The sequence below is a fragment of the Podarcis cretensis genome (assembly GCF_951804945.1).
Source record: "Podarcis cretensis genome assembly, chromosome: 15".
Taxonomy (NCBI): Eukaryota; Metazoa; Chordata; class Lepidosauria; order Squamata; family Lacertidae; genus Podarcis; species Podarcis cretensis.
Window position 1 is genome coordinate 5641665 of NC_137185.1, and position 26681 is coordinate 5668345.

Sequence of the window (26681 nt, forward strand, 5' to 3'; positions counted from 1 at the left end):
GCTTGGGCATGGATAGAAAGGCCTTTGAGAGCTGGTGCAATGGAATGCCCAGTGTATTAGCCTAGGGCAGGGAGGTCCACATTCAAATGCCAAACGAGTCCCAAAGCTTCTTGATTGACCCTGTGTCAGCAGTCACTCTCTCTCATCTAGAGGGTTGGTATGAGAGCAAAATGGTAGCAGTGGTGGTTGGAACAGAGAACTATGCTCTTCAGAGGAAAGTTGGGATGTAAATCTATTAAATTAATTTATAATTATTCCCCCCCACCAACCTATACTTACGTGAAAGACTGCCTTGCCCATATATGGTTGCCCAACCAAAAAGCACTATTAAAGGTGCCATCGGATGCTTGCCTTGCTTCTACGAAACTGAGGCCATTTAGTGTGCCTGTGCCAAGGCTGTGGAACTCCTTGTAGATTACTCTTAAGCAAGCACTGCTTACTTAAGACACCTGTTTAAAACTCTTCTGCTTACACAGACCTTTTTTTGATAAATAGCTTAACCCTCAGTTAGGGTGGTAACACTGTCCCAACATGGTTTGTGTAGCGTTATTTACCTAATTGGTTTGGGTGGAATAGAAGCCTGTAAAACAAACAAGTAAGAGATCCTGATCCCAAAACTGGCTCAAGGTTTAAAAGTACTAACCAGGACCCATAAGCATCTTCAGCTCATAAGATGAGCGAGTAGTCAGCGGAACTGGAGTGATAATGGAGTCACATGTCCTATCTGTCTATATTGGTCAATGTCAGAGGCAGGGAGGCTGTGGCCCTTCAGATCAGTGTTCTTCAACCTTGGATCCCCAGATGGTGTTGAACTACAATTCCCATCACCCCCAGACAGCTTAGCCAAAGGTCTGGGGTGATGGGGGTCACAGACCAGCAACGTCTGGGGATCTGATATTGAAAAACACTGCTCTAGATGTCGCTGGACATCCTATGAGCTCCACCCAGCATGACCAACATTGATGAGAGGAGCTGTAGTCCAACAACATGTTCTTCAGTCCTGGTATAGATATATTCCCTACCGAAATTGGTTACACTCTTTAATTGGCTCAAGACCTTTGGAAAACGCAGGATCTGCAAAACTGTCGTGGTGATGTGAAGAGTTTGCAAGTGTAACCTTGAGTTGCTTTTAGTCTGGGTGGTGCTCCCTGTCACACAGAGGCACAAGTGTGAAGGGATATACATCTATTTCTCCCTCTTCTATGTGAATCCATGAGCAAGTGGGTGTGAGCTAGACTCTAGCATTCTGCTTATAGATGTTGCCTGAAAGGTCTGCCAGCAAGTGAAGGTTAGTTCTGGCTAGGATGTGAAGTGGTCTGTCCTGACCTGCATTTGTTGCAATCAGCTGTTTCTGTTCTGCTGCAGTTCGGCTTACACTAAAAACTACATTGTTCATCTCACTATCCACTACAGTGAAAACTAATGTTATTAATTTCAATGCATTTCAATGGAAGGGAAGCATCAAAAACAATGCAGGAAGCAACACAATTATTTACATTATGCTTGTGGACTAATCCCCCCCCCCCAGCAATAGTAAATACTGCGCATATTCATTTACATGATTTCTGTTCCTGGTTTCCAACAAACATGTGAATTGCAGCAATTTCTGCCGCCATTTCAGTTTCTGATGGAATTCTTTGACATTCGTAGTTCCTACAAAAATGTATGTGCATTTGACTCTGAACCCTTTTCAAAGGTAATAAGAGGAAAGAGGGCTTAGCTTTCCAGTGGTGAAGTGAATGAGTCTTAGCCCGTTCCACATTCACGCACTCCAGCCAAGAGAGTCACAGATTCTCTCCCCCCCCCCCGCATATGAATTCAGGAGAATTCTTCCCTTCCTGCAGGCCACATCAGCAGAGGATGAATTCTGGAGATCTTCCATGAATTCCTTCTGCTTCAGTTGCCTCCTGGTGTTGTAAGAAACTCATATAAAAAGCCTTTACAATTTAATGAATGGTTTGTCTCCCGGGGCAGGTGTGGAGAATAAAAAGACGGGTCACACAAGGTACCTACGAATGCTGTTCAAAACAAAAACAAAACAAAACACCTCCAAATGCCCACTTTTGATTGGCTTGGAATTAGCCTCAAGGGCTATAAAGGAGATGATGATTTTATTTGCATTAGGTAAGAATGGGGGAGATGGGACATCAGCTATGAATGAAAAGGAGCTACTTGTTAGATATTAGATATCAGCTATTACAAAATGATCAAGAGGCATGGTGCTTTAGTAGAGTAGGAATGGGGAACCTGTGGCTCTCTGGATGTTATTGGACTTCATCTCCCAGCACCCCTAACCACTGGCCATAGCTAGTTGGGGCTGGTTGGAGTTCAGAGGGCTACAGGTTCCCCATCCTTGGAGAAGAGTGTTGGGCTACCACTGGCAAGACTCAGGCTCAAATCCCCACTCATATAACTGCTAAGCCAGGGGAGGAGGAACTCCGAATGTGCCCCTCCAGGTCTCTCTATCTAGCCCTCAAGACTCTTTCCAGGCCATATTACCACTCCAGCCACAGCTCCTTTTGTGGTTTAAGTGGTATATAAACCTTGCGAAAGGGACGTGGGTGGCGCTGTGGGTTAAATCACAGAGCCTAGGACTTGCCGATCAGAAGGTCAGCAGTTCGAAAACCCGCGACGGGGTGAGCTCCCATTGCTCGGTCCCTGCTCCTGCCAACCTAGCAGTTTGAAAGCACGTCAAAGTGCAAGTAGATAAATAGGGACCACTCCGGCGGGAAGGTAAACGGCATTTCCGTGCGCTGCTCTGGTTCGCCAGAAGCGGCTTAGTCATGCTGGCCACATGACCCAGAAGCTGTACGCCGGCTCCCTCGGCCAATAAAGTGAGATGAGCGCCGCAACCCCAGAGTCAGTCACGACTGGACCTAATGGTCAGGGGTCCCTTTACCTTTACCTTAAACCTTGTGAAATAAATAAATAAATAGATCAGTAGTGTCATACACTGGGAGAAAGTAGAAAATTCAGTTATAATTGTCCATTTAAGGGGGCTGAATAGGCTTGTGGATGTGCTGAGGTGCAAAATAAAGGGTATGCCTAGTTCATACACATGGCCATGATACCAGGCTAGTTTTCTTTCCCTGCCACCCAATGAAAAACACAGAACAGACCTCTCTTTTTTTTTTTGGAAGTCCAAGTCGACTTCGACAAAAAGCTTTTTCCTTTTTTAAAAAACCTCAGCTGACAAATCCTGATTATGTTCAGGAGGATAACAGAGGAGACACAACGCTGGACTGCCGTCTGGCTGGGCCCCACCTGACTATAAGCATCAGTATTTCTTAGACAGCTTGGATTTTCAAATTATTTCAAAAATTTGGCTGAACTCAGCCAATATATAATAGGCGACTCATCAAGTCTGCGGCGCGGAGACCTCGCTAGTAAGCTTGAAGCAGAGTGATAGTCCATGTTTATTAGGCTTCTGAGCAAGACGTCTTCCTGTAACAAGGGAAGATTCGGGCTTAAGCGAAAAAACAGGCTGCACTCCCCACCCCCTCCCTAAGTCTTGGGAATTGTGTGAAGGACACATTTACAGGGGAATTTAGGGAACAGTAGAGCTTTGTGGGTATTGCAGAGCACAAAATGGGGGAGGCGGATGCCTTCTAAAAAGAGGCAAATGCCACGCTCTTTGGAAGAAGATATTAAAAATTATTTCTCTTTCAATTACCGCTTGGAAACCAAAGTCACTTAAATCTGTTAAATGGATATAAATAATGCCAATTCCTCCCCCCCCCCTTTAACAGCATGGAAGGAACTGTGGTTTAGAAGGAGGGACCAGGAAAAGGATTGCAGTTAAGTGCTGTGGTGGCAAAGTATCAGTAAAAGCCATTTCGGGCTGGCTAACAGAAATATTGTATGAAAGAGATTTTTTTGGGGGGGGTGTAGCATTGAAAAGTTTCTCAGGTTCTCTCTGGCCTCAGCTAGGGGCCTGGTGGAAGCTGTGCTTGAAAAAAGAGCAGAGGAGTCTCTTCAGGCTGTCACCCTGAAGCACATGCTTTTGTGCAGTTAAATCTGACTATCACTATCACAACAAACCAAGGACCAGCAGGGAGGATATTTTTTGCCTAGTTTGAAAGCTTTCCCTCCGACCTCCACACCTATGACAATCAGGTTGAGGCATCGGGCACGGGCATGCAGTTTCTCCTGCCTCACAAGATGCCACCTCCACCTCCTTGAAGCGCCGTTAGGCTCCACCCTGACTAGCCAACCTTAGCTTCCAAGTTCTCTTTCCCGAACCTCATGAGACCTGGCAGCCCTGCGTCTCTAGGCTTGCAGACTGCGGGGTGTTGCCAATGTTTCTTTGCGTTTCCCACCCAATCAGAAAGCAGATAAAGGTGTTCTGCACCAGCCCTTTGGCCGTGGACACAGATTGCGTGCCAGGATTGCACCCACATCTATGGGATCCGTTTCTCCTAGCAGCTCCAAAACGGATCCACTGATCTGGACAAACTTCTTTATCCAGTCTGGTCAAGAGCCACTTACTTCCGTATAACCAAATAAGAGTCACCTACATGTCAGCAAGGTAAGGTTTTGCTTTGAGGTGGGTGTTTTGTTTTGTTTTTGCATTGGTGCGCACAGGCATGTCAGCTAGCAACCTGGCTCGTAGGCGAGTAATTTCAGCGAACTTATTTAGAAGCAGTGAAACAGAACGTTCTGAGAGAGGGCAGGGTGGTGGTGGAGGTAACCCAACTGCCAGTGGCAAAGATGCAGGAAGTGCCACTGAGCTTTAAACTCCTGTTTGGGGGCTGCTTTTATTTACTCAGATTCATAAATCAGAGCTGGGAAAGTTGGAAGATCAGAAGGGAGAGGGAGAGAGGCTCCAGTAATTGCCTTTTCTTCTGTAGGAGTAGCATACAGCAAAACAGAAAAAATTAAAAATTAAAACACAGAAGCAGTAAGCAATCATTTGGGCCAATCAATAGGTTCCTATGAACTTCGTGGCCAATTACAGGATGATTGGCTAAGCAAACAAAGAATTATTGGCTGCTTATTTGGGCTTCCCTGCCCCCTCCCCGCCCCAGGCCAGCCCTGCCCCTGTTTCTCATTCTGTGAAGGGGTTTGGAGCAAGGGGGGTGGTGGTTGGCCCTCTTTCTCCCATTAAAAAATATGCAAACACCTGATATTGATCTGAACGGCTGCAAGCTGTACAGTCTTGTTAAATTGCTACCACCTTTTCCACAAGCACTTTTGGCAATTAACCTCATGGCCAGCCACTTCAAAGGGAAACAACTGTTGAGTTTAACCTCCTCGAGCTAACCAGAGATTCCTTTTGGATTTTCCATCAAACACTTTTATCCTTCTTATATATGAATATGAGAGAGAGAGGCAGAGAAAATGCAGGCTGATAAAAGAATTGTGGCTATATTTTTGTGTGAATTTACCAGGAAGACAAATACCCCAGGAACTGCTCCTGCTCCCCACCCCCCACTCCAGCCCTTGGAATGAGAAGTGGGATGGGACAAACACAAAATGGCGGTGCTCTCTTTCATTTTCTACTCCTTGAACATGTGTTCTCTTCAACTTGTCCAGAAATCCCTGTGTTTGCTGGAATCCAACCATCTGATACATCTGAAACCCACCCTCGCCCTGTAAATCTCTCATATGGTTCTCCAAATCATGTAAAGGCTCTTGATAAATAAATTAAAAAATCATGTAAAATTAAAGCAAACAAGTAGAAGGCCTGTGTATGTGTGTGTGTGTGTGTGTGAGGGAGGGAGAGAGAGAGAGAGAGAGAGAGAGAGAGAGAGACCTACCAACTCCCATTGCAAACCTTTTAAAGATGACACAGACTTTGCACCCAGCAGTGAAACAACAGGGACAACCAATCCACACTGAGAGTGGTATTTGGTTGGAAGCTGAACGTTGGAAGATCCAGGCAAATAAAATAGAATGGTTCTTCACGGAGTGCATAGTTAAATTATAGAACTCAACCCTACAGGAGTCAGTGGTGATCACCAATGTGGATGGCTTTAAAAGGGGATTGGACAAATTCATGGAAGAGAAGGCGATCAATGGCTACTAGCCACAATGACTATGCTCGGCCTCCGTGGTCAGAGGCAGCAATGCATTTGAATACCAGTTGCTGGAAAGGTTTGGAGGTTCGGTGCAGGGTTTAGGTCCACACATGCATCCAGATTGTATGTAAAGCTTATGCACATACAGCTGGTTCTGCATAGGCTATTCTTCCTGAGACTCTGCAAAATGCATGGGCATCTGGGGGTAGGGCTAGAGGGCATGTGGCCCTGTTTCCTTCGCCACACATAACCAATGCACATGGAGGGCGGATGTGGAAACAGCACATATGTTTCTTCTCCAGACACATCTCTGATCATGGCAGCTGTGCTGTAGGGGAGACTGCAACTTCCACCTTACATAAAAATGGAATGCCTCCACAGCATGCCACTCCCCAGTTGTGTATGGTGGCCTGCAAAGGACAAATTTCCTTTTCAGTCTGCCTATTTCTGATGGTATCAAAGAAACATGGAATTGTAGACTTAGAAGGGACCCAGAGGGTTGTCTAGTCCAAATGCCTGTGATTCATGAATCTCAACAAGATAGTAGAACAACAAGATGGTAGAAGCAGAGGAGGCGGTGAAGGGAATGTTAAGCATCTGGCAGGTGACCGTTCATGTCCAGGATGCTCCCTGGTCTGGGCCGGGCCTGAAGGTGATGTCGGCATTAGGAAAATCATTTTCTGACGTGCAAAGTGTGACGTGGCCAAGAGCTAAGCTGGAGAGCCACCAATTAGAGTGAACTGAGGGAGAGAACTGCGTGTGAGAGAGAGACAGAGTGTGAGAGAGAGAGAGACATGGGGAGGGTCTCCCTTTTTAAAAATGATGTTTTTATTTATTTTTTCATGGAGCAGAAGATACGTTTTGAGGAAACAATTGTTACAAAAAACAAATGACTTGTCCTGATAAAATAACAAACTTTTGTCATGCTGTATAACAAGGTTTCACTTGATTACTCTAAAAGATTATGCCATATTTTCCTCTTATACGGAGGGATCTATGATACTGTTATGAGGCTTTTAAGGAGGGGTCAGTCTGGATGGAACATTGGGTTCCCTTCCTGAACCTGCAGTCCGTGTGAAGGTAGAATGCATACACAGAAGCTTGCTAAACCAGTTCCTCTGCCAAGGTAATGACTTTGGCTGGCTAGTCAATGGTCATGATTTAGCAGAACCAGATTGGTGGCTCTGTGCCTTTCTCAGACCCTCCTCACCTAGCTGCTATGTAGGAGGACAATAGGCCAGAGCTGAAATCTGGAGACAGAGATGTGCCTTGCTTCTCGCTGGATCTAAAGTTATGACTAAGGAGTCCCTCCATCTAGGCTCCACCCCTCCACGCTCAGGTTGTATATATGTGTAAATATAAGCACATATACTAAAGACACCACAGTCTCTGCTGATCTTCATTCCAAGAAAACTGAACCCAGGGCAAAGTGCAGGAATCCCAGAAATCTTTCACTGCTTGGAAATTGGGTGCGTAACAATACTTTTGGTTAAGCACCAGCGATCCTTTCTAAATTTGCACCTATATCTGTACATTAACATAAGCAAATTTTTATGCCAACTGATGCCCCCCTTTCATCCTCTTTTTTCCATTATGCGTTTCCGCTTCTTTTGGCAATGCTTAAGCAGCTTCTCCATTCACGGTCTGGCAAAACAGTTCCAGATTTAAGACAAATAGGTAACAAAAAGAGTAAGGGACGATGGCAGAAGAGCGGGGACAGGGTGGATGGGCCCGAAATTAGCACGTCCAAGCGGCAAAAGGGTCTGGTGGTAAGCTGTACAGTTCAATGAACCGCTGCTTACATCAGCAAGATGGCTTGAAATGTCCTTCCCCTTCTGTTTTTCATCTACAAAGATTGTGTACTCAGTAGAGTGTTAAGAGAGGCTCCTTTCTCCTCCGAACAGTCTCTTGCTACTTCTCTCCCCCTCCGCCCCCCTACACAGACGCACCCCCGCAACAGCCCCTGCAGCAGAAAACAGGAACTAGAGCAAATGCTTTTGTGAATTAAGAGATCTCGCAAGCGTAAATTTGGTCAGGCTGCTCCTTTCTGCAGGCCAGAGGCGCTGCTGCCGCCCCAGGAAGTGAACTGTCAGTTTGCATAGCTGGTGACGAGCTACAGAGCCGTCAGTTAAAAAGGTGAAGACTGCAGAAGCAAGGAGGAATCAAGACTGGTGGAAATCGTTTTTCACAAGGAAAATTTCAGCCATCAGAAAAAAAGGAGAGGAAGCTTTCGAAAAACAACAACAAAAAACAACAGCGGCAGCAACAGCAGCAGCAACAAAACTGCTGCCATTTCCGAGTCAGGATGAAGGAAAAATTAAATTACTGCCGGTGAAGAGAGCCAAAGTTGCATCTTACCCTGGGGAGGGTTACGATAATGGTAAACATTTGACAGCTGGCCTGGAGTTGTTATCTTGGCCTAACAGTTGTTAGACCGAGAGTGAACATTTCTGATAAGAAAGACTTTTGATTTCTCGCTCTCTATAGTTTTGGTCTGCACAGCCCAAAGCTAAACAGGTTTTAAGCAGCCAGGACATCAGCATGTGTGCGTGTGAACAGGGGGGAGGGCTTGGAGACAGCAGCAAAGGCCACCTTATTCTCTGCGACTTGCTCTAAAAGCAATTTCTTGCATCATGCTCTTAGGGGGCCGATCCAAAAATGAGCTGAACCTGATTTGCATCCTTTTCCATGAGCGTTGAAGAGTGGCTCCTGTTTTCAGCAGTTTGTCAACATTTTTGCACCCCCAAGTTTCTGCATACACTCGTGCACACCCCTCTCTGTCCTCCGTCCAGGCATGCACGAAGCATTAACAGAGTGCAAGGCCTCACTCCAGCCAAGCAAGAACACTCAAGGAGGGGACCAGTCAAGGTCATAGAGATGTGAGGCCTAGGAAAACAGTGCCAAGGGCCAGACCAAGAGGCCTGGAGGCCTCAGGTTCCCCACCCATGAGCTGAACAAGGCTGGCCTAGATGACTACAATGGCTTAATTCAGCTTGCAATGGCGGGGCCCACCACTGTTTGGAGGAAAATCTGTTGTCTCTTTTCACCCATCCTCATGGCCCAAATAATAGTTTAAGTTTTTCCATTCAACAATTCTGAGGAGGTCCCTCAAAAACCGCTCATCCCGCATGTTCCTGAAATTATTAAAGAGGCTTTGAAAATAAGAAGACAGCCACTGTTTTTCTGTGGGTCAAAAGCGTTTCATTAATACACTCCCTGCTTTCTAACTTTCTGTCTCTTTCCTCCCTCGACTCCAGTTATCTGACCTGCTTTAATACCAAAAAAAGAAAAGTGTATAAATTGATATTAAAGTATGGCATTTTGAGAATGTTTCAACCCAAGGTCAAACTTGTATTAAAAACTCAACTCGTCTAGGCTAAAACAACAGAGCAACCAAAAGGACTTCGGTGCATCTGGGCCCAATTACCAGTTACATCCTCAACCAGAAGAGAACAAGGCAGGCGAGGCGGAGAGTTCATGAATAATGTCATCACTGGGTTACCCATGGAGAGAAAGGAGGCAGACTGTCCAAAACTCAATGGGTAGATTGGAAGCAAGAGCCTGTGATTCCTTCACCACTAGAAAACCCAAGGAAGAGCTCCATGTTTTATGAGAGATAAATTTCTCCTCTTAACCTGCACAACAGGCAGTGAAACTTCCCCCCATTTGTCACATTTAGAGCATCCCATTACCACGTTCAGAACATACAAAGGTCCCTGCTGGACCAGACCAAAGGCTCACTTCGCCCAGCATCCTGTTCTCACAGCAGCCAACCACGTACCTCTTGGGAAGCTGGGAAGCAGGACACAAGCACAACAGCAATAATTATGCATTTCCCAAGATGCAGTAAGAGCAAGAGGCGGCACGATAGAAGTTTATAAAATTATGCACGGCATGGAGGAAGTGGATGGGAGAAAAGTTTTTCTCCTCTCTTAACACTAGAACTCATAGGTTTCCAATGAAGTTGAACGCTGAAAGCTTCAGGACAGAAAAAAGAAAGCGCTTCTTCATGCACGACATAGTTAAGCTGTGGAACTCACTTCCCCAGGAGGCAGTGATGGCAACCAACTTGGATGGCTTTAAAAGAATATTAGACATATTCGCCCAGCATCCTGTTCTCACAGCAGCCAACCAGATGTTTCCAACGAGCATCTGGTTGGCCGCTGGGAGGATAGGATGCTAGACTAGATGGGTCATTGGCCTGATCCAGCAGATTCGTATTATGCTCTTATGTTATATCATTATTTATACTACCAACTACAACCAGTGGGGCCTCTTTTCATGCATGTAGCTTTTCCATGTGACCAGGAAGCCCAGTTGCACGGGATTCTTAATGGGGAGAAGTGTCTACCTTTATACAGCTGCTGTATAAAGCTGCCTTTATTCAACTCAAGCAGCGTGGCCCAGTGGTTAGTGTGTCAGACCAGGACACAGGAGACCAGGGTTCAAGTCTCATTCAGCCATGAAACTCACTAGGTGACCTTGGGCCAGTCACTGTCTCTCAGCCTAACCTACCTTTCAAGATTGTTGTGGGGATAAAATGTGGAGGGGGAGAAGTGTGCATGTCACCTTGAGCTTCTTGGAGGAAAGGAGGGAATCGAATGTAAAAAAGAAATCAAGTTGATATATAAACATGCAGATTATGGGGTCTGCAGCTAGAGAGGTGTGTCAGCTTTGTGTCACGGCTAGCCAGCATGGTCCCACTAAACGGTGCCACCTGTTTGTTGAATGAAGAGTGGGGGCATGCAGCACGCTTTAGTTGCAAACTAATATATGAATGGTGACAGAAATCAGACAACATATGTACACATGCAAGAACACAAATCAAGACTCTTGACTTGCAGACTACAGTCAGGGCCACCCAAAACACAGAACTAAGCCCAAGGGCTTAATATTCTTCTCCCACCACCATACTGCATGGCAAACCTTTTAAATAATAATAATAATAATGAGGGGAGTTTAACAACCAGTGTGTGACAAGGTCAACTATTCAATAAAAAAGCCAAAGGTCCCACTGGACCTTATGTGTGCCTAAGCAGCTCTTTCAGTTCTGGCTCCTGAGACTCCTTGCCTATAGCCAGATGGGCCAGGTTTCTATGGATAGGCTGGGTTTATACCTGGTGTTTAAAGTGCCACCTTTCCCTTGGTCTTGGGACCTGTCTGAGCTCCATAGTAGAGACTGAATTCAGCTCCTCTTTCCCCTCAGCCCCAGTTGGAGCCTGGTCCAGGGCTTGGTGAGCCTGGAGCCCCCTGGGCACTGCTAGACTACAACTCTCATCATTCTTGACCATTGTGCACACTGGCTGAGGCTGGTGGGAACTGAATTCCAGCAATATCTGAAGAGTTAAGAGGTCCCACAAAGGCTTTTAACACATTTGTTTGTAGTTCAGATAAGATTTCAGTTTAAACAAGGTTATTTTGGACAAGAGGCCTTTAACTGAGCCACTTTTTCAATCCTCTGCTTGACTCAGGTCCTGATCCCAGGGTCTCGAGTTCAGCCTTATCTCTTCTTTCAGAGTGATGGTACCATATTTAGGATCTTGATCTAAGTGACCACCATAGGTGAAAAGCAGGGGAATCGTGCAGCAAGTTGTTTTCTGTGCTCTTTGCTCCAAGAACGTCTCCGTGAATGATCAAAGTTTAGCAGTAAACTGCTGTGATAAAGCACCATCCATTTTGCATGAGAAAGAGCTATTTTATGCCGTATTATCTCATTTTCCGTCTGCCTCTTGTTTGCAGCAAATGGGTAATACATCTTCAAAGTGACCGATCGGATTAAATTTAGAGGAGGGGGAGAGGAGGTACCTTTTGCTCAGTCAGCGTTTGTCAGAACGCTTCTCCCATATTAGAGCATAATGGGGGTTTTAAATCATGCACTACCCAGCAGCCATCTTAGACTTCTATTTATTATAAATTCATATCACTATAATGTATAAGGCCATTTCTTATAGAAAAGCAGAAGTATAAAACTTTCATGCCAGAACAGGATGGTTGTTTACTAATTTACAAACACAGATGAGTTCAATGCTGATTGTTGTAAGGACATATGCATTGCATTGCCGAATCCCAGGGACAGGCTCAGGCTGGCTTCTCTCTTTTGGTCTCGCTTACGTCTTTCCAGAAGCCACTCACAAAACTGTTTCCTTGTACAGTGTCCCGTTGGCCCCACCAGTCTTCTCTACATGGGGCAGCATAGCCTTGGCAAGGTAGCCTGATCCACTGGCTGCTTTCTGAGCCTGCTGGTTTATTTGGCTATTTCCTTATCATGCCGTAGATCCAGGCAGCATTTAAGAATGAGCACTTTTAAACTCGGCCCCTCAGGGCAGACCTACATGCAACATTTCGGCCTCCCCCTAGTGGACCACAGAAGAGTATCATGGGCTGGCGGGGAGCCACTCACAATGTGATGGATTGTCGGGAGCTTAGTGACAGTGTGGAAGATGGCTGCCTGGAGAGCAGCAGTGCATCTAGCTGAGTGCACGGAGGGGGAAAGTGCCAGGTGCCATTTAACAGAGGGAGCAGAGGAGGCTGCTAGGGCAGCACTGTAGGGGCAATGTGGCCGCTGAGAAGCTAGCAGCATTTAAAGCAAGTTGTGGGTTAAACCACAGAGCCTAGGACTTGCCGATCAGAAGGTCAGCGGTTCAAATCCCCGCGACGGGGTGAGCTCCCGTTGCTCGGTCCCTGCTCCTGCCAATCTAGCAGTTTGAAAGCACGTCAAAGTGCAAGTAGATAAATAGGGACCGCTCCGGCGGGAAGGTAAATGGCGTTTCCGTGCGCTGCTCTAGTTCGCCAGAAGTGGCTTAGTCATGACCCAGAAGCTGTACACCGGCTCCCTCGGCCAGTAAAATGAGATGAGCACCGCAACCCCAGAGTGGTCATGACTGGACCTAATGGTCAGGGGTCCCTTTACCTTTACCTTACTGGTATCATGGCCTGCACTGATGCAGGATGGGCCCTGCGTGACACAGTGTGAGCCACCAACATGCTTCCCTTGCCGCCCTGCTATACCCTCTGCAGGCTGCTGGGTGCTCCACATGCAATGGGGCTCAAGGGCAGACAGAGAACAACTTTATGGGTGGCTGCTGACTTTAAAAACTGGCAGAATATGGTGGGTCCTGCGCGGATCTGGAATTTGCTGTCTTTTCAGACCCTGGCATTTGGTCTTCTGACAGTTTTACTAGGTTAAGAATGCAAGAAAAGCCTGCAGGATCAGGCCAGTGGCCCATCTAGTCCAGCATCTTGTTCTCAAAGTGGCCACCCAGATGCTTGCGGGAAACCTCTTGTCAAGCAGGACATGAGTACAAGAGAACTTTCTGCCCTGTGGCTCCCAAGCAACTGGGATCCAGAAGCATAATCACCTCTGACCGTGGAATCAGGGCACGGCCATCATGGCTGGTAGCCACTGACAGCATTCTTCTCCAAGTTAGGTCAGTAAAATATAAACTGTTGGGACAGTCAGCATTTAGGTCTTTTACTCTTATTCGGCTACAAGTGATCGCCAAAGAAGAAGAGGCAGAGATCTTTTATATTTGGTGCTGCTACATATCAGAGAACTGCACAGCTTTGAGTCTTCAAATGCTGTCTCCCACCCCAACAAAAAAGGAGAAAGAACCAAACACACCATCTCTTAGCTACTTTCTCTCCAAACACTAATATGCTTGTGCATAAATAAAGCCTGTAGCTTACTTGGCGAGACTCTCACTGTGATGTGCCTATGGTGCTAACTCAGAGCAGAAAACACTCTTATTCCAGGCCACTGCAGTGAAGTGACATTTACCTAATGCAGCTATAAATTTCCTGATAATTAGTGGGTGGCTGACAATAATGCATTCTGACGAGTGCAACGGCGCCGGCCTGAAAACGAGCTCTCCCCAACACCCACAAGAACTTCAGCAGAGCCGCCAAAACCAGCATCGGCACGACACCCAGCAAAGGAAGAGCTGGCCTTTCCAGGGGTCCACTCCCTTCCGGCTCCTGAACCCAGAAGCACCCTGCAAACCTTCCAACTTCTACAGAGATGCCTTGATTTAGTTTTGTTAAAGCTGAGAAGAAGCAACCGCACGTCCATTTGCAACCCCATTCTTGGGTGGTAAAAATGTTCTTCTTCAAGGTTACCATTCCCCCACCCGTAGTCCTTTTTGAACAACGCTACACCCCGATGATGCATTTTTCTGAAGGGTATGGTCTGAAAGCACATCACCTTGTTGAAGTCAGGGTCTGGCCAGCAGCTGGATGGGTGACCGCCTGGGAACCACATCTCTGTAGCCTTGCATTCCATGACTGAACTGTCCTGAGAAGGACTCAGGTTCAAACAAATCACAGATTCTCAGTGTCCCCTTTCTATATCTTCCCAGGCTGAGGACCTGGCTCTTTTCTCAGCCTCTGTGGATAATCCCCCTGCAGCTTCTCCTGTTCTACAGCCACACAGAAGTAGTCTATACAAATAGGTTACAGGCCCTTTTTGTTCGCAGCTCTCCTGGAAATTGTGTGTGTGTGTGTGTGTGTGTGTGTGTGGATTCACTGACATTGCCAGCCTTCTTAAACCTTCAGATGATGCTGATTCTTTGCTGAGGTCACACTTTCCACAGCTCAGAAAGCAGGGCTTATCTGAAGCTGCCCATGGACCTGCCTTGCCTGGATCTGACTGGGAGAGGTGCCATTTCTGGATTCCATTCCCCATGAAGACTCCAGAAGAAGGGTCTATCAGGAAGATTAAGAGGACAGAAATAATGATGGTCAAGCAAAGGTCAGACCACAAAATGTCTGAAGAATTTTGCTGCCTCTCCAAATTGGGCACCCCTTTTCACCCACCACCCACAAATTTCACGCTGCACATTCCCCTAAGATAACTTTTGCCTCCTCCTAAACACACAAAAAAGAGAAAACTGAGTCTTAAGTTATGGAACTTTTTTTTCATATGGAGATTTACCGAGTCTGGAACAGAGATATTTTCCTTCCATCCTGGCAGGCTACCGGCAACCAATACCTACAATAGCCAGCTGTAGCACAGAGTAGAAAGCAGAAGAACCGAGACCCTTTCCATTAGGGATGAACCAATCAGCCTATTTCCATTTCATATTGGTTCCGCTTGTGTTCAATCATGTCCGTTTCATCCTGTTTCTGTGGATTTTTTTTTTAAAGTACAAAAACTCCACTTTTAAATTATATTCATTTCCCCCTCCCCCACTTGCCCTAACGTTTTGTGCACATTTCCTTGCTAAAATACATATTTTTATATGCTTTTGTATGAAGTTCCTCCTAAAATATGCACTTTGGTACATATTTCCTCATAAAACACACATTCTTACAAACATTTAAAAAACAAGCAAACCAGAATTGCAAAATTCAAAGAAGTTAGCTGTGTTCTGATCTGTGAAAACGTTCACAAAATGTGAATTAGATCAGTTCACTTTAAAATGCAGACAAAACAGAATTCTCACCAACCCCTAACATTATCTATACCAACACAAGCACACATACTTCATATTTTTTTGGTGTTCTTTTATTAACTTTTTTTTAAGGTCCAAGAATGTGGGGGGAATAGTTATCAAAATGCCAAGGCTGGTGTGAACAGACCGTGGAAAAATAAAGTCCCATTTAACGACGTGAGAACTCCGACAAACCCATCAAGTTAAAAGAATTTCAAAATAGTTGAGCAGGGTTGAGGCATTAAAAAAAACACACCACTTCTCTATGTAAAGAGCAGAGAGAAAGGGGGGACAGGGGGGAAGCGTCTGCCAAGGGTTAATTGCAACCCTGCATGAACAGCAGTTAACAAGTGAGAGTTAGAACACCCAGGAGGAAAAGGAAAATTTTTCCAATGCCATGAGAAATAAACAACAAGAAAGTGGGGGGGTGGACAGGAGAGATATTTCCTTTGGCCACTCCATTACCAGCACTCCAAAAGCGTAGAGGAGAGAGTTCTGGGAACGCCAAGGCCCGGCGTGCTCTCCACTCCCTCTGAAACATTTGTCTTCATTACCACTCTTTTTAATCAGGGTTCTTTCATGAGTGTTTCTGCCCGGCCCCCAAGGGGTGGCTCTCGGCCACGATAAATCAGCTTCTCCCACCGCAAGTCACTAATCAGCACTCTCCGGGAAAGAACAACAGCGAAAAGTGTAGACCACGGAAAGCTGGGAGGAAAGCTTCGCGGGGCCCCAAGGAAGGCCTTCTTCGCTGGGCAGAAGGAACCGCTTGACCGTCACTGTCTTCTGGGCCGATCTTCTGGGCTCACAGACTCAGAAATTATTTAAAAGCAGCTCACGCTTTGCAGCGCAGCAGGGGGGAGATGCCGCGAGGCAGTTGGTAGAGTGTGGCACTTCCACCATAGAAGTTTGGGTTTCTGTTAAGCTGACAACGTGGCAGGGTTTCCAGTTGGCTTCTGGGCACAATTCAAGGTGCCTGTGTTAGTGTTTAAAGTCCTAAATGACTCAGGCCCCCAGTATCTGAAAGACTGCCCTCCTTCCCTGCAGACCCTCCCAGATTGGCAGTCGGAGCCGTTGGAGCTTCCATCACACTTAGCTCAGGGGTGGCGGCAGCCTGAGACAAGGCATTCTCTGAGGCAGCCCCTAAATTGTGGAATTCCCTCCCCACAGAGGTGTGCCTGGCAACTTCACTATACAGTGGTACCTTGGGTTAAGAACTTAATTCGCTCTGGAGGTCCGTTCGTAACCTAAAACTGTTCTTAACCTGAAGCACCACTTTAGCTAATGTGGCCTCCCGCTGCTGCCGCACCGCCGCAGTATGATTTCTGTTCTCATCCTGAAGCAAAGTTCTTAACCTGAAGCACTATTTCTGGGTTAGCGGAGTCTGTAACCTGAAGCGTATGTAACCTGAAGTGTATGTAACCCGAGGTACCACTGCATAGCATTTCAGCAAATGCTGAAGGTGCACCTCTTTACCCTGGTTTTTGACGCCTCTGATGTCTATTTTTAGGACCCACTCCTTTTCGGTGATTACAAGGTTTTTTGAATGTTGTATTTTAAATTGTTGTAACCCTGCCTTGGACCTTAGGGGGAAGGGCAGGTAATAAACCAAAATAGTAACATTTAACTGGGACCGACCCACTAAAACCATGGCCTACCAGGAACAAGGAAGGGTCTAAAAAGCCAGCCAACTCCTCATCCTACCAGTCTTCGGCCCAATACATTCTGGGGGCTTCCCCCATGCAACACACCAGCTTATATTCTAGCTAAGCCCCTGGCCCGCTCCATTCCACCTTGGTCCTGCCCATGATTTGCCACATTCCACCCTGGTCCTAATCCCACTTTGCAATTCCCACTGAGCTGCCAGATTCCATTCTGGGCCCACTGGCTGCAAAGTCTTGTTACTAAATTATAAAGCCCAGAACAGCTTGGGACCAGGTTACCTGAAAGACCGCCTACCCCTCTACAGACCTGTAAGATCACTTAGTCCTTCTGAAGAAAATTCATTCATGATACCACACCCGACAAAATATTGCAGTAGTGACTCAACCACCCCCAAATGGACATTTTGCACTATGGGCCCCACACTATGGAATGCCCTCCCTTTTGCCATACAGTTGCTTCAGATAACTTGTAAATACATATCTTTTTTGCGCAAGTTTTCCCTGACCATATGACCCTGTTATTACTGAATTCCACCATTATACTGTTTTATATGTTAGACATTCTTATTCTGTTCCCCCTTTACGTGTTGGTCCTTTGTTAAATTGCTTTTCTTTTTGGGAATTTTTTTTTTTTGGCAGGGTGGTGGGGATGGTATCATGTACAGTGGTACCTTGGGTTAAGTACTTAATTCGTTCTGGACGTCCGTTCTTAACCTGAAGCACCACTTTAGCTAATGGGGCCTTCTGCTGCTGCTGCTGCGCCGCCACGTGATTTCTGTTCTCATCCTGAAGCAAAGTTCTTAACCCGAGGTACAATTTCTGGGTTAGCGAAGTCTGTAACCTGAAGCGTATGTAACCTGAAGCGTATGTAACCCAAGGTACCACTGTACTTAAATGCATGGGGTGGTATTCAACTGAGTATTACACAGAGTAGACCCATCAAACTTAATGAACAAGACTAAGTTAGGCCCATTCATTTCAATGGACCTACTCTGAGTAAGCCTCAGCTAAATGCCGCCCAATGTCTAGTTTGGCCCTCAGTTAACCATTATTTATCATATGCCCCCTCCTCACTTTAAAAGCACATGGTTGAGTCTTTCTCATTTCAAGTGTGTTCACTTAAGCAGGGAACGTTAGATTAAAAATGATCAGCCCCATAAATATACAGTATCTGAGACAGTTTGCTTGGGCTGTAGCACATACGTTCCACAACGAGAGTATTTGATGCAGAAGAGGGTTTATAAAAAGCTGCCAGAGCAGGTGGTTTTGTAATCAAGGTGGAATGTAAGAAAAAGAGGACGAAAAACTCCACAGCCTCTGTGACAATTATGCGCCTTCACTTCAAAGAAGCCCGTATTTTGCAACATTCCTTTACGCAGAGATGGGGAAGAGAAAAAATGGCTGCGTAACCATTTGTCTGGTCCTGCTCCACTTAAATGATCCTTTAATTTCCTCTCCTCCTTCCTATGCCCTCCGGTGGCTTGTCCGGCGCTATCTGGCCTCGGATGCATGAAAAGTTCACAGCTCGAGGCCTGAGCTGCCGATCCCCTGTCCAAACAGCCCTTCCCGAAGCACTTCCTGACTTGCTCAGCCTTGCGTGAGCCGCTCCTCAGATGCGTCGGCTGCCAGACTTCAAAATCCTTTTCATGGAAATTCAGACCGGCTCCATCCCCCTTTCCCCTCCCCTCCTCCTTCCCCTCCTTCCACCTTAGGCTTGATATCCGGAACTGACTTCGGAAGTACTCTAATGGTTACCAAATTTTTGGGAACCGCTTCAGATTTTCTGAGCTAAACATATGTTTAGCAAAAGCACAGGCCGTATCAGCCATCAACACTTGACCTTCTGACAGCCCCAGAAGTTGCTGGGTGTTTCCCCCTCCCCATTCTCCTGGCTCATCCCCCCCCCCCGCCGCCACAACTTTCCTAGGCTCCGTTTCTCCCCCCACCAAAGAGAAAACTTATACCAGATAGTGGCATGATGTAAATGCAAAATCATGTCGAGAAACGGTTAGCAAACACGCCGATTTCCAGATGTTTGACGAGACGGTAAAAGAAACAGCATAAAGGAGGTCAACGGTTTCCACCAGAGACTCTGTTGGGTTCCATGTTAAAGGGGAAGGGGGGAAAAAGAGAAAGAAAGAATGAAAAGAAAAAGAAAAGAAACCCAAACCAATTACCAGTTACTCATAAGGTCTGGGGGATTTTACACAGCTGTCAAACTATTTAGAAGAGAGGAATCAAACGGAAAAGTTTTCCCGGTCCTCTGCCAAATTCCAATCCATCATGAGCCGGTTAAAGGATCTTGAACAGTCAAGGGTCTGAGAAGGACTAAAGGTTGTCATTACCGCTAGGGATGCGGGAGAAATTCAGTCCGGTTTGCATCTGAAGGTGGACCTACCTAATTCACACTGCTTGGAACGATACACAGACCAAAACACAGTTGCCCTTTGAATTTTGAAGCGCAGTTCCCCAGCCAAGTCATGTGTGCAAAACTGCATATACTAAGGTAAAGCATGCATAGAAATGCACCTATCTGTGAAGATAACATACAAAAATGCATCACATTAGGGGAAACTGATATGGGGAGGGGGGGAACGGACATAAGGAAAAATTGCATCCCAAAAATATGTATATTAGGAAATATCTGGGGCAAAATGCTTTTTAATCACAAACTGATGTGGAAATGTGGAGAGAGCTGAACTTAAGTGTGGAAAGATGAGAAACTGAGAGAAACCAAGAGTGACAGTTTTGCTCATTCCTAATTATACGGGGTGGGGGGGGGAGAAGGAAGGGTGCCATGTACTCTTCAAAATGGACTAGTCTGTGTAGAAAACACATAAAATCATACCTCAGTTTGCTTATAGACTGGCATAATGATCTACCTCCAACTTCAAGAGAAGCCAATCTGATTTTCTTCAGCAAAATGCTGCCAAATAGTACATGAGAAAATGCACCTGGTGTGGGGCACCTTGCTGCCCTGCAGGTAAACTCAGAAGGGAGGGTCCACTGCATCCTTGTCCTCTCCCTTCTGGTCTGGCAGCACATTTGGATCTGGCCAGGTACTCCTTCTAGGGGTCAGAGACAGAACGAAGAACCTGTGGGTCTGTGTGCACCTGCCCCATGTGGGGAGCAGCACTGTTGCAGGACGCAGCACCTGCATGTCCCACAAAGCAGCTGCCCTGTCCATCCGAGCAATCAACTATCTACTCTTTGAGATGCACACCCAAGCATTTTTTGAGTTGAAATGTTTAATTATACCCCACTGATCAACTTCTAGTGCACTGTTGTTTTTAATGTATTACACTTGCATATTAAGAATGAAAGAGGGCCAATGGCCCATTTGGCTGAGGATCCTGTTCTCCTAGTGGCCAGCAAGAGGCCCTTCTCATACATTTTATACTCTCTTTTTCCTGTACACCACTCTGGGATATTATAAGGTGAATGGTGTATAAATCTTTAAGAATAAATAAAAATAAATGCAATGGGAAAGGCCTTACAGCATAAAGATTGTGGGAAAATCCTCCCAGCCCCGCTTCTGTCCGTGTTTTAGGACAACTTTTAACTGACTGCATTCTGATGGCAATGTGGCATCTATAAATGTGTTCCAAGTTGGCCTTCCCCTTCCATGATGTCTGGGAAGCAGAGGACCAGTGCCCTTGGTCCTCTGCCCAATGGCAAAGACCAGAGCATAATTCTCTCTACCTCTGCAGCCACAAGGCTACTAAGTATAGCTACATTCCCATGTACTTGGGGCAACAACTGGCCTTGCCAATGTATCAAGCACACTGTCTAGGAACTCTAGAGCACGTCCCAGAAATATTTCAAGAGAAAGGGGAATGCTGGAAAAAGAAGACATATGCTTGGTACCAAATAAAAAGTAGGCCCCATGGTTAACTATAAGGTAAAGTGAACTGGTCCAGAGGAGGGGTGGAGAACCTCAGGCCTGGGGGCCAAATGAAGCCCACTGGGCCGCCTCTCTGCCTTGCCATCATCCCTCCCCAGCTCTGCTCTACAGCCTTGAGTGTTCCCCCTGTGGGGATGTGCCCATGAGCTGTGCTAATGCCCCTCACTTGCTTTGGTGGAGGATCAAAAGATGTGTTTGTGTGCATGTCGACACTTCTAAGTTTTGTGTGGCTGAGATGTTGCCTACTGTGCAAAGTCCCAGCCATTGCTCTGCCCATCTTTGCCTCTGGCCATGCCCACCATGGGGATGTGGCCCCCAGAAGGCTCCCCATTAATATAATAATAATAATAATAATAATAATAATAATAATAATAATAATTATTATTATTATTATTATTGTTGTTGTTGTTGTTGTTGTTGTTGTTGTTGTTGTTGTTGTTGTTGTTATTTATCATTTGTACCCCGCCCATCTGGCTGGGTTTCCCCAACCACTCTTGGTGGCTTCCAACAAAGATTAAAAATACATTAAAATGTTACACATTAAAAACTTCCCTAAACAGGTCTGCCTTCAGATGTCTTCTAAATGTCAGGTAGCTGTTTCTCTCTTTGACATCTGATGGGAGGGCGTTTTACAGGCCGGGTGCCACTACTGAGAAGGCCCTCTGCCTGATTCCCTGTAGCTTTGCTTCTTGCAGTGAGGGAACCGCCAGAAGGCCCTCAGAGCTGGACCTCAGTGTGCGGGCAGAACGATGGGGGCAGAAATGCGGCCCCTGGGTTGGAAAAAGTTCCCCATCCCTGGTCTAGAGGATGTGGAAAGGTCTGTGCCTGCTGCTCCTCATACTCGGGGACTTCTGTGGAGCTGAGTTTAGTCTACTCTTATCGCAATAAGATTTCTACTTCCAAGAAGCAAGTTAACAGGAAGGGTCTGGAGCAGATAAGCAGAACGGAAATGCTATATTCAAAGAAAAATAAATAAATGGAAAAGCTCATTTTTCACTAGCTATGTTTCCCTCCCTAAGTAAACAGCTAAATGCCCAGGCTGGGAAAGAGTTAACGAGGGGACAAAATTATACACAGTGCGTGTTAAAGGTTAGAAGAATAATCAGTCATTTGAAAAAGAAAAAAAAAAAGACTACATAAACATTTTTCCGGATGTAATTTTCAGTCCAAGGATACATTTCCCAGTAGAAATCAGCAGCTAAAAAGGAAATCATTTAGTCTCCATAAGTGCCAAATTGTATGCTGATTTTTTCCTGGTCTGGCTCAGCTTTCCAAACTAGTGGTTCGGCTTCTGCAATCTTTCACCCAAGGACTATATAAACACATCTTTAGAAGACAGACATAATCCTTGGGTGGGCCAATTTATGTTGGATTATGAAAATACTTAAAATACAAAATCGTATAATCACTGTTGTCTTTTGGGTTTGCTTTAAAGGAGAAGAAAATTGAACAGAGAGAGAGAGAGAGAGAGAGAGAGAGAGAGAGAGAGAGAGGTATAGCCCACACTGCCCTCAAAAATGAATGAGCCATAGAAAGGATGATCAGCAACTCCAGAACATTTTAAAATAATTTTATTTTGACACCACTGAGCAGCTGGCTCAGGCCTGTAGGGTCTCAGGACACTATCCATAAAACAGTGCTATTTATTGATTACACTGATTCTCTGTTATCTGGCCAAACCTGATCCTGGGGCAGGGGGCAGGGCTTACTACCCATCCTCTCCTGTGAAATATGTTAGCAAAATGCAACTAAATGCCTCGCATAAAAAGCCAAAGCAAAGAAAACAAGAGTTTGAAGATGTTGCAAATACAGCCAGTTTAACAGGCCACACTGCTAGCGCTGGTCAAACAAAGCTGGAACGTTCTTAGAATCAAAACCAGAAGATGATGCCAGAATTTCTGCCTCTTTCTAAAAGGGAATGCTTAAAAGCTGTTTTGCTGAAGTGAATAACAGCGGTATGTTCAGGGAGCTCAGGATGGGGGCAGGTGACACCCTCCTGACACCAAAGTCACTGCAGCTTACTGGCATTATTGGCTAACATTTCCAGAGTCACGGTGATCACTTGCTAGAAGCAGCTTTGGAACTAAGGTGGAAACAGGAGGTTTGGAGTTCAGAAGGAAGGTTGGGTGTTCTTTGCTGGTCAGGCAAAAGAAGACAGCCTGGCTTCCAATATCAATACCAGAGCTGGTCAATCCAGAGGCCCCAAAGGACCTACCAATCACAGGGTCTGATGCTGTACACCCATGTTTCCCAGGGTCTGATGCTGAAGACACATAGCTCCTGGTAGTTTGTTAGGCTCAGACCCAACACTAGGCAATCATTCAGATGTCCTGACCGTGGCTTCCACACCAAGAGGCCTGATTCTCTATGGGTGGCGACGGCCCATAACTCAGTGGGAGAGCATCTCCTTTGCATGCAATCCACATTCAATCCCTGACATCCCCAGCTAGATTTGGGAAAGACCCCTTGCCTAAAATCTTGGAGAGCTACTGCCAATCACTGCAGACAGTACTGAGCTAGGTGGAGCAATCATCTGACTTGGCGTCAGACAGCTTTCCATGAGCTGCTTCAAGACATAATTGTGGGACTACTGCGTGGTTGTGCCTGAGCGTAGACAGCCAGACACTCTGAGAAAGGCACCTCAAAGCAGGCCTGCGATCTTAACTAAACATTTCAGGAGCACCCAATCCCACAATCTGACTCTCACTTCAGCTATTTTTAACCAAAGACATGGGGGCAAACCCTCCTACCTGACGTGAGTTTTAAAAGCCTCCTTGGCACATTCTCTTTTTTATGACCACTAGAACATGAGGCGCTCAACCCTGTGCCAAACAGTTGGACCAAGCAGAAGTCAGGAGGTTTCGCCAGAGGAACTATTCACGCCTGCAGAAGTATTTTGGCTACCCTTGGTTTGGCTAAGGGGTTAGATAAACACAAGATAGAACAATCTCCACTATAAAGCAAACAAATGGATTTTGGATATACTGCTATCTATGAAACACAGCAGATGCTGCCTCTCCTCTGGAAGCTTTAGCTATCACGCATACATGCACTCGGAGACAAGACGAACTTTCACAGTTTTCCGCCCTCCCTGCCGAAAGATAAATTCTGTTTTTTCGATTGCTGCCTGAGACGCTAGAGTTTTTATAGGCAACTAGAAAAGCCAGCAGGCTAAAGCCAACAGTGTTCCACCTCCATCACATATCCTGCAACACACGAAAAAGAAAGCCTCCAATGTATAAAGTTATGTGAAAGAAGGCAGAGTGAAGGAGGTTCCTCCCCCCACAAACACACTTTGACTTCAGGGAGCAAAGGAATAAATTATAGTGATAAGATCTGGAAAAGTTTGGTTGCAAGTTAAAGAGGGTCTCACATCTGTGGCTACACATCCAAGCCTTGGGAATAATGTGTCTCATGTTCCGTTCACAGAAAAATGTGAGAAAATGCTCCCTTCTTCAGCATAACGGAGACAATAATTCTGCTCATGTCAATGCCTGGTTTTCTGGTTGGTCGCCGGGGATTAAACTAGTAACATACATGGCATTTTCAGCCGCACTGTGTGTCAAGGATGGGCAGTGCAATGGCTTCCAATGCACGCTTTATGTTCACTACTAGGAGAGTGCCATAATTTTACAGTGCATGGGCTACATCAAGGAATGATAGTATGTAATGCAACTGATCCAGATCCCTTGTGTTAAGAAGTGGGACCAGATTGGGCTTTACAACGACCCTCCTGCTGGTGGCCATGTCACGGGACACAAGGTCATAGTGGATCCTGAGCCAGGACGTGAAAAGTGTCCACTTGTCAGCACCACCAAGTTCCAACCAAAACGAGGGAGCTGGAGGGAAACTGGCTGGACCAGCAAGAGTGCCTCCTGACAATAATATACAGTATGGAGTGGGTCTCATCCACACCCAGCAATATCCAGAGTGGGATTCTTATAAAAAGGTCCTTGGCCAACAAGGAGACTTCGCGGCTGTTTCCTGCAGTAGACAATCTCTTGATGGGAGCTTGGTCTCCTCAAGAAAGTCCCTGTTGCATATCTGCTGAAGGATAAGGCCACCAATGGCTACTACCCTCGATGACTATGTGCTGCCTCCACAGTGGGAGGCAGTATGCTTGTGAGTAACAGTTGCTGGAAACTGCATGAGAGCAGAGTGTTCTTGTGCTCAGGTCCTGATGGTGGACTTCCCACTGGGGCGTCTAGATGCTGGACTAGATGGGCCACTGGCCTGATCAAGAAGGCCCTTCTTAATTTCATTGCCTTTACTAGTGTAATGTCAAAGGGATACCAGCATTTCTAAGGGAACAGCTCTAATGGAGAGTTATTTGCACCCAGCACAACAGTAGCCCACAAATGCACAGTCTTTATTTAACGTGTTCTGTGCTTCTCATGGGCAAGGAAGCATAAAAGTCTAAGGTATTTACCAAGGAAAGACACACATGGCTTCCATGTAGAATCCAAGGCCTTCCATCCCCAATAAAAAGTCTTTATGTCACAGACGCTGTAAAAACAACAACCCCAAGTGTCATAAAACAAGAACACGAGTATATTTATGTTTCTCTCTCTCAGACACACGAACACTGGGGATCATTAACCATGAGCATATTATTATTTTTTAATGTACTTTGTCAAAACTTTTATACATCTCTATTTCATATAATGGCAAGGGTTGGTAAAAAGGAGGGAAAGGAGAGGGGCAATTAAATATCCTAACCGTATAAAAACAAATGGTAACGGTCCGAGCTTCAATTAAATTTGCCTGACCCCAGGATGATGTTTAAAGTGGGGAAAACTTTTTGGTGTTGTTGACATATTTTGCGTGCCATCCTGATTTTAAAAGCTCTGCTATGAAAGGGGGCCATTATTTACAAGTGAAGAAAGAGAAGGGAATTTGCCCTCTCCCCCCTCCCTGAAGTCCTCTGTTCCCCATTGTCCTCTGTATCAATTTCCAGGAAACCATATTCATTAGGGTTAATCTGCCTCCTAAATGAATAAACAAAGGGTCTCTCTGTCACCACCAGAGCCAGGTGAGCAGATATAATCTTCCAAGGCAGAGAGTCCTCCCTACGAAACACAGGAAATTACCTGCTGCAATCCCACACCTGGAATGGCTCGGGGAGCAGCCTGGAGATGCCGAGTAGGTGATCAAAACTAAAATTTGTTTTATTTGCTTTTTTTTTAGGGAGTGAGAGAAGGAATGAACAAACACTGTGGATCATCTGACTTTGTGACTTCCAAACCCAGATGCACCTGTATTGTATTTTAATCTGAAGTTATGGCCTTCAAATAAATGTAAATGATCATACTCAATGATAGGACTATAAACTGATGCCATATGTTGGCATGGTTCAGACCAAACTAGATACTGCAGTGGTTGAAGTGTCAGGGACTTGGGGATTTGAACCAGGGACCTCTTGATCTCGGACTTAGCCTCCCTGGGACTAGGGATGTGGGACATATTTGATACCTACCCAAGTCACACTTTCCAAAATAATACGAGAACTGAAATACAGCCATCCGTCAAAATCTGAACTTGTCCGAATTTTGCAATGCAGTCCACCAGCCAAATAAAGTCTACAAAAATGCATAGGCATCAGTAAAGTGTGTATGTAAATGAATCTGTTGGTGAAAATAACATATAAAGTGCATTGTATCAGGGGAAA

At 45.7% G+C, this 26681-nt stretch overlaps 1 protein-coding gene and 1 long non-coding RNA gene across 5 annotated transcripts in view; one reads left to right on the forward strand and one right to left on the reverse strand.

Annotated features, from left to right (window-relative positions):
- Positions 1-26681, reverse strand: part of BCAS3 (BCAS3 microtubule associated cell migration factor) — a 467999-nt gene that overhangs the window by 174677 nt on the left and 266641 nt on the right. The window lies entirely within an intron of this gene.
- LOC307204357 lies at positions 4021-26605 on the forward strand. Its single transcript, XR_013833633.1, has 2 exons — positions 4021-4528; positions 26201-26605. It is a non-coding gene; the product is annotated as an uncharacterized lncRNA (long non-coding RNA).